This window comes from Penaeus monodon, chromosome 9, assembly GCF_015228065.2.
Source record: "Penaeus monodon isolate SGIC_2016 chromosome 9, NSTDA_Pmon_1, whole genome shotgun sequence".
In the NCBI taxonomy this organism is placed as follows: domain Eukaryota; kingdom Metazoa; phylum Arthropoda; class Malacostraca; order Decapoda; family Penaeidae; genus Penaeus; species Penaeus monodon.
The window spans coordinates 34,776,828-34,786,827 of record NC_051394.1 but is presented as its reverse complement, the minus strand read 5'-3'; the positions used below and the strand labels follow the sequence as shown (position 1 = coordinate 34,786,827).

General features: G+C 28.0%; 1 protein-coding gene across 1 annotated transcript in view; it reads left to right on the top strand.

Annotated features, from left to right (window-relative positions):
• The first annotated feature begins 9,882 nt into the window (after positions 1–9,882).
• The window catches only part of LOC119577098 (serine/arginine repetitive matrix protein 3-like), a 48,080-nt gene continuing 47,962 nt past the window's right edge, over positions 9,883–10,000 (top strand). The window contains exon 1 of the mRNA XM_037924782.1: positions 9,883–9,959. The gene's annotated coding sequence lies outside the window, so the exon portion shown is untranslated. The remainder of the gene's footprint in view (positions 9,960–10,000) is intronic.

Here is a 10,000-nt window from a genome sequence, read left to right as displayed (position 1 = left end):
GTGTGTGTGTGTGTGTGTGTGTGTGTGTGTGTGTACATATATACCTGTAACTCTCTCTCTCTCTCTCTCTCTCTCCTCTCTCTCTCTCTCTCTCTCTCCTCTCTCTCTCTCTCTCTCTCTCTCTCTCTCTCTCTCTCTTTCTCTTCCTCATGCTCTCATTCTTTCTATCTATCTGCCCGTCTTATTTTCCCTTTATCTTTCAAACCAAAAAGAAAATTCAAAAGAAATCCCAATTTCTTTGTATGCATGACGTCTAGAGAATTTATAGCATAATGTCATGGCTAAATCCCCCTGGAATCCTCGAGATTAAAGGCAGCGGATGGTCGTACTCCGTTTTCGTTAAATTTGTGAGCTGATTACCTTTGAGTCGGAAAATACCGACGGAAATTTATGTCACGTTTCTAAGCAAACTCATGTACTTACGTGTTAAAACACCTGGAGTATTGCGCTAGTCCCCACATACGTTTCAGAGCAACAGAAACTACACCCAGATACTGTTTCTAAAATAAACTTTTCTCCGCCGAGCAATAAAACACACAACACTCTCGAAGCCGAAAACAAAAGAGCATCGCGTATCCGATCCAATCCTACTTCAACACGCCGCCGTTCACCCCCTCAGAACACAAACACCAGACGAAGACCTCGATATCCTTCCACAGATACACCGTGAGAGGTACTACTAACCCCCGAAGTTTTAGTACAGTACTAGGGTGTCGGAAGGGGGAGTACAGAGCTTAGGGTATCGTCCTGTCAGGAAGTCACACTGGATATCACGCGATTTTGGGATCTGTTCCTGACGACCTATCCAGTACTAGGAATGGAGAGGGAAGAAATAGGGTTACTGAACTAGTCATATTGATATAGATTATTGGATTATGGTATGTTGAATTGCATTGCATTTCTAGGTTAGTATCATGCATTATCTTAATTACTTAATTGATGACTTAAGTGTAAAGAATGAGGACAATGGCAATGAAGACAGGATTCTTATATATCTGATCGATGAAGGCACTGAGTCGAATAGAAGAGTTCACCTTATTTTCTAATACGTATAAAGTCAGAAAATCTTAAACAGGCACATTTTCTTGATTTTATACACTGGATATGAATATGAATCTGTTATAATATAAAGTAGTTTTCATGTTTATTAAGCATGACCAGTTAACCAACAAGCCGGGGGGTAAAGGTATTTATATAATCTAGTATATTATTATAATACCATTAACACATTTATTAACCACATCCATTAATGTCAACACGCAAATCTCAACATTATACTGCCAATCTAAGCATTGTCTAAGCATTAAAACGCTTCAAACAATAATTAATATTAACTAACATATAATTTGCATACATACCTCGTTTTGTTCAAAACACACTTCCTCCTCACACATAATCACGACCAACATGCCACCATTATTTCAGACGTCACTGCTAACACGCAGCTATAACCCGTAAAGGACATTGTCTCCTCTCAGACAGACTCACGTGGTCATTAATATAGTCTTACACTACATAACGCTGTCATATGTTGATATCAACACACATTTCACTGACAACTCTCATATTACAGTGCAGATATGGTACTCTAACATACACATGCGTATGCACAAATATACATAAAGACACATGCACTTACCGCACACACGCGCGCGCGCGTGCGTGCGGTAAGGAGCCCGGGTTTATATTTACTCTTCTAGCCTAATTTATTATACACTTTATTAACATAAGCCAGAAATCACCTATATACAAGAATTAGGCTCCAAAAGAAATATATGGTTTACACCACACGAAACCTTCCATGATTATGATGATGATGATAATGGTGATAATGATGATGGTTTTGTTGATACTGACCAGTATCAATATCACCATCATCACCATAATTATCATTATCATACTATTACTACTGCAAATTATGATTACTACTGCTATTACTGCTTATACTACTACAGCTACTACTAATACTACTAATAATATCGATATTACTACTACTACTACTTTTAATACAACTCTTAATACTATGACTACTACGACTACTATTACTAATTATAATAATAATGATAATAATATTAATAATAATAATAATGATACTACAAAAAATAATTATATTAATGATAATACTAATGATAATAATAATAATAAATAAAAAATAATTTAAAAATAATAACAATAATAATAATAATAATAATGATAAGTGATAATAATAATAATAATAATATCATGTATAATAAAATAATAATAATAAATAGTAATAATTATAATGATAATGATGAAGATGATGACGAAAATAATGATAATAATGTAGATAATGATAATAGTAATAATATTAGCAACAACAACAAAGACAACAATAAGAAACAATAATAATAATTAATTATTATTATTATTATTATTGTTATTATTATTACTATGATAACAAAACAACAACAAAAACATTGATAATGATAATGATAATAATAATAATAATAATAATAATAATAATAATAATGATAACAATAATAATGATAATAATTATTTTAACAAAATGATAATGATGATAAAGGTGGTGATGGTAATAATATCAATAATAATAGTAGTTACGACAATCATGATGATGCCCATCATGATGATAATGATTGCAATAACAATTTAAATAATGGCAACTTTACTAACAATAACAACAACAACAATAGCATAAAGATAACTTCTAATTCATCTACATACCACCTTCGACAAACAACCCACACCAAAATAACAAAGACTCCCCTAGATATTCGCCGCAATCAAAGAAAATGGGAATAATACCACCGCTTACCTGTCATGGATTCAGGTATGGAAGTATGTATAGTTTTGTTAGAAAGATTGCGTGACAGACCTTACCAACTCAAGCTCCATTTGTCATGCTAGTACGGATAAGCCTGGCACAACCTGATGGTGCGGTTCAGTACCTAAATTCAAGGGGAAAATGGTGTAAATTATTAAGTAAAGGTAATGTTTAGTTTATACCTTGATACATGCATAGATACATACATACATACGCAGACACACACACACACACACGCACAAAACAATAAAAACACACCACAACCCAAAACACACAACACACACCACCACACACACACACACACACACACCCCCACAACCACACACACACACAAAAAAACACACACACACACACACAAACACACACACACACACACACCACACACACACCACACACACACACACCACACACACCCAAACACATAATACATACATAATTAAACACACACACACACACACACACACACAACACATATGTGTATATATTATATATATATATATTATAATAATATATAAAATTATATATATATACATATTATTTTATATGTATGGGATATATATATGCCCTATATATATATATATATATATATATATATATATATATATGTTTTTTTTTTTTTTTTTTTTTTTTTTGTGTGTATGCATATAGATATGCATATAAATAAAGATATGAAACAGCCATGTTTATATAGATAGATTGATAGAAAGAAAGATAGATAGATAGATAGACAGATAGATAGACAGATAGATAGATACATAGATAGATACATAGATAGATACATAGATAGATAGACAGACAGACAGACAGACAGACAGAACAGAAAGACAGGACAGACAGACAGACAGACAGACAGACAGATGATTTGGTAGATAGATGTAGATATACATACATTTTGTGTATGTATGTATGTACATAGAGCCATAGATAAGATGTGTGTGTGTGTGTGTGGTGGGTGGGGGTGTGTGGGTGTGTGTTGTGTAAAGTGTGGGTGGGGTGTTTTGGTATTGCATGTGTTGTGTGTGTGTGTGTGTGTGTGGTTTCCCGGCGTATGGGGGCTGTTTTTGTGTGTGTGGTGTGTGTGTGTGTTGGTGTGTGTGTGTGGGGTTTGTTGGGGGTGTGTCTTGGTGTGTGGGGTAAATTTTTGTGTTTTTGGTGTGTGTATGGGGGGTGTGTGTTGGGGGGTGAATTGGCCCCCCCCCCCCATGTGTGTGGTGTATAAGATATATAAAATATAATATTATATTTTTATAAAATTTTAAAAATAATTATAAAATATATAATATATGTAGGGATGTGTGTGTTATATACAATATAATAATATAATTATATATATAATATATTAATTTTGTGTGTGTGGTGTGTGGGGTGTGTTTTGGTTTTGGGTGTGGGTGTGTGTGTGTGTGTGTGGTGTAAATAATAATAATAAATATATATAATAATATATAATATATATATAGTTTTAAAAAATTGTATATACCCTATAATATATATTATATAATATATAAATTTATATATACATATATATGTATATATACATATAAAATTTTTAAAAATATATAATAAATATATATATAACATATATATAAAACCAATATTATGTATTAAATTAATATATAATATATATTATATAAAATATATATTTATTTTATGTGTGGTGGGGGTGTGTTTTTGTGTGGTGTGTGGGGGAACCCCTTTTTATATGCAAAATATATATATATATATATATTTTAAAATATATATATATATATTTTTATTATCCCTTTTTTTTATATGGGTATTTTAAAAAAAAAAAATTATATATAAAATTAAAATTTATAAAATTTTATATTATCTCCATATTATCTGCCTTTATTTTTATATGCCTATATTATATATATATATAATATATTTATATATAAATATATTTTTTTAATTATACCCCCCCTATTTATATGCCTTTTTTTTTAAAAGAAAAATATATATATATATATAATATATTTATTATTATTATTATATAAAATTATTATATATATTACATTTTACACATAAAATCTTCCCATCTACATATATATAAAATTTTATATATATTTTATATATATATAATTATATATGTATATAAAATTTAATATTTTTATATATATATATAAATTTTTCTAATTATAATACAACAATTTTAAATTTTTTATAAATATATAATATATAATATATATATTAATATATATATATATTTATTATATGTATATATAGCCCGTCTATTTCTATACATAATAAATATATTAAAATTTAATAAATATATTTTATATATAATATATTAGTATATACATAAAATACAACATACTATTATAATTTTATATATAATATATATATATAAAAACCTACACACACACACACACACACACACACACATGGGCGTGGGGGTGTGTGTGTGTGTGGGTGTGTGTGTGGGTTGGGGTGGGGTGGGGTGTGTTGTGTGTGTGTGGAGGTTTTGGGGGTGTGTGTGTGTGGGCTGTTGTGGGTGTGTATTTTTTTTGGGGTGTGTGTGTATGGTTTTGGGTGTTGGGGTGAATTGGTTATTTGTTTGTTTTGTAATGTATATATATATTAAAATATATAATATATTTATATATAATATATAGTATGGATGTGTGTGGCCCATATAATATAAAATATATATATATTTTATATATATATTTTATATATATATTTAATGTGTGTGTGGGGGGTGGGGTGTGTGTTGTGTGTTTGTTGTAAAATTATTATTATAATATAATATATATAATAATTATATATTATATAAATACATATAATGTATATAAACATTTATATATATATATATATATATATACATTATATGTATATATACATATATATATATATTATAATAATATTATACATATATATAACACATAATAGTATATATACATATATATATATAATTTTATATAAATAATATATTAAAAATTATATATTTTGTGTGGGGTTTTGTGTGTGTGTGTGTGTGTGTATACCTTTATATATGCTATATATTATATAATAATTTTTATATATATATAATAATATATTAAAAAATTTTCATATGTTATAATATTATATAAAATAATATATAATTATAATAATATATATAATAATAATTAAAACATCAAAATTAATGCATTTATATAATATGCTATAATTTTTATATATAAAATATATATATATAAATTAAAAATATATATATATATTATATATATATTTAAAAATACAATACTCATCTATCAATAATATATATTTTATATATATTAATCTATATTATTTATTAATATATATATATAATATATTTAAAAAAATATATATCTGTCTTAAACTATATTACATACAGTATAATATATATAAAATATTATATATATTTTATATTATATATATATATGTATTATAGCGTCTAACTAACTACATATATATATATAATTAATATAATATATTATATAATATATACAATACCACCACACACACACACACACAAACACACACCACACACACACACAAAACACCAACACCACAATAATATATATATATATTATAAAATATATATATATATATATATTATATATATTATGGTGTGTGTGTGTGTGTATGTTGTATTGAATGTCAACACCTAAACCCCGGGGTCATCATTTCCTCTTATTATAACATTATCGTCATTGTCATTATTATAATCATATTATCATTATTCTTATTGTTGTTACTATCATTACTATAACCCATCATTATCATTATCGTTATTATTATTATTATTATTATTATTTTATTATTATTGTTATTATCAATATCATCAATCTTGTCATTCTTATCATTATTCTTGTTGTTGCTATTTTTTTTTTTTTTATCATTATCACTATTATCACTATTATTATTATTAATATTATTATTATTTCTTTTTTATCATTATTATTATTATTAATTTTTATTATTATCATATCATTATATTTTATTATATTTTCATTTTTAATCTCCATCATCTCATCATCATCATCATCATTCATCTATCCATCATCCTCATCATCTCATCATCATCATCATCATCATCATCAAATTGTTATTATTATTTTTTATTTTTATTATTATTATTATCTAACTATTTCTGTTGTTTTTTGTTGTTATTTTTTATTAGTAAAGTTATAGTAGAAGACCATGACATCTTTATTTTATTTCCCTTATTATTATTTTTACTTTATTATGGGCCCTTTTTTTATTATTATTATTATTATTTTTATTTTTATTTTTTTTTATTATTACCCATTTTACGTTTTTATTATTACCATTGATATTTCATTATCATTTTTTATCATATTAAAGTATCGTTAAATACTATCACGTATAATCTTTTTTTTACCAATTTCCATTAGAAAAGCAATAGTGATAATAATAATAATAAAAAAATAAAATAGTGATTTTATTTTTTTTATTATTATTTTTTATTATTTCGTTTTTTGTTATTTATTATTATTATTATTATTTTATTATTTTATTATTATTATTTTATTATTATATTTTATTTTTAATTTTGTAATGTAAAAAATTAAAATACTTTTTTTTTCAAGTGCCCTGTCCCACAAGACGTTTGCGATCATGGATATTCCATGATTTTCTCGACAATTTAGAGCGTGGTTTGCGTTGCCTTCCGCCCGTGTTTTATCGAGTCACCATCTCTATTTACCCGCATGACTTGGCTTGGCTTGACTAATGCTCAATGTATGGATGACAATTAATATAATTAATAATGAATAGTTTAATAATTATGATAAGAATATATATAATAATGATTATATATAATGAATATGATTGATGATGATTGATAATAATAATATAATCATTATATTAATGATTATTATATATGATAACATATGATTTATATTATTATTTTGCATTATTGATAATATAATAATATTTGATATATAATATATATAATAATTATTATAATAATAATTATAATGAAATATAATAATAATGATAATATTAATGAATAAACAAAATAGATAGATACAATAGATGATGATGATGATGATGATGACGATGATGATAAAAGTAATGATGATGATAATATTAATAATAATGACAATATCAATAGTAATTATAATAATGAAAATAATAATAATAATAATAATAATAGTAATATTAACAATAACAATAATAATAATAATAATAATAATGATAATGATAATAATAATAGTAATTATAATTGGAATTACCACGGGCTCTGCTATATAATAGTAACAATTGTAATAATGATAATTACAATAACAGAATGACAATAACAATAAAAAATAATAATAGTAATAATATCAATAATAGTAATAATACAGTGAATAATGGAAAGAACGATTATACTATTTCTATAATTATATCTCTTATTATCAATATTACCATCATTATTTTTTTTTTTTCTATTGCCATTATTATTATCTTATTCATTATCTATCCAATAGAGGTGTATAAAGATTTCATAAACTAGCTCATTAGTGAATATCAGCCTCAACTCATGTGTTATATATCTGAACACTGGAGATTTTTTTTCCTCTTTTCTGTGTAAAATTCGTACCTATCATCTTGTGTTGTGTTGAGTCGAATAAGCAAAATACTTTTTTTCTTGTAATTTTCAGTAATAAAAGTGTTAAGAGACTTTCACTATCTGAAATCATCTATATGTGAAAGAAGTTGTGCGTTACGTGCATATCGTCTGAAGTTTATAATCATCTGCTGTTTCACGATCTTCTTACTTTATTCAGACTGTTGTAGAGTGGTCTTAAAGTAGTCTTGAAGTCTACATTATTCATCATTTAATCACATATGATAAGAAATAAGGGAACCAGTTGCCTACAGGTTCTGTTCGTGAATTTCCCCTAGTCATGCACAAGCGGCAACCTCGCTTTCCCGTCTTTCACTTGTTTTCTGCCAAATCTTCGTTTTCTCTCTCCGTGTTTAGTAGGGTTTTTTTTTTTCTTTTGGCTTTGGTTACTCGCCTGTACGTTTTAAATAGTACAAGAAACATCAATGTGAATGATCTATGAGGAAGTGGTCGACGATGTGTATTTTCATGATCAATACACGCTGCAGGACCCGGTTGCAGCAGTTGCCAGATCGTAAAACCGGCTTCGAATTTTTCCACAGCATTTGTTTTCTTTCTCATCACGTTTACTATAAACTCAAGCTGCGACATTTACCACATACCGTATGGGCAGCATATTGCCAACCAACGGCTCTTAGAGGATAAGGAAAAACATCTCAAATTTGTCTCTGGACGTAGCTGGACACACAGCCCAGGCGGACCGGCGCAGTCATGAAGTGGCCGGAGAAATTCCCTAGTCTGGGGAACTTTTGATATGCTGCCTAATTGTCCATGACATAGCATGACTAGTACAATAATTTTGTGCCGGGAGTCATGTCCGTGATGGCACCTGAATTTTGAAACATTAAAACAAAGATATTTGATTGTTTTTCATAGTTATGTTTTTTTTAGTACGTTAAGTTATAGTATTTACGACGGGCATCAATGACGGACAAAAATCTTTCTGTGCAAGAGTAGTCTAGAGATGTAAAGAAATATATATTAGAGGGCATTTTAGGCCATTACACTACAGTGGACAGTATGAAGCACTAGATCTAACATACGACTGTAAACCAGTACCATCCAAGTCAAGAAAGTCAACAGAAAACTTTTTTGCAATGTCATTCAGTATGAACTATACTAGAACAGTCTTCTATATCCAACGATAGTTGTCGAATTTTACCATAATATGAATCATAATTTGTTTCTGTATAGCTACTGGATCAGTAATGCACAAGTACATTACTTAGTACGTATTACTGAGCGCTGCCCTTTGTCTTCTGAGGCATTTCATGAAAACATCAACTTACGGACCCGGAATTCATACAGGCCTTAAAAGCGCTTGAGCATTTCAAATACTGGCTGTGAGAACTTATCTGGTTCCCCATTAGTCCATTTAGACGGCCTACCGGCGAGATGCTCACGGGAAACTTCCATTCGTTGTCCCCTGCAGGCGGGGTGGCAGGGGAAAAGTCGACTCACATGGACAGCTTTTCCCCCGCCGCCGCCCCCAATCTCCCTAGTTAGTGTGACTCCGGCAAGCATAGTGAGAAGGTGGTCCACGCGACTCCCAAGGGCTTTTATCGAATAAAGGTACTTTTTACTTCATTTTGGGATGTACAATCACCATTTTT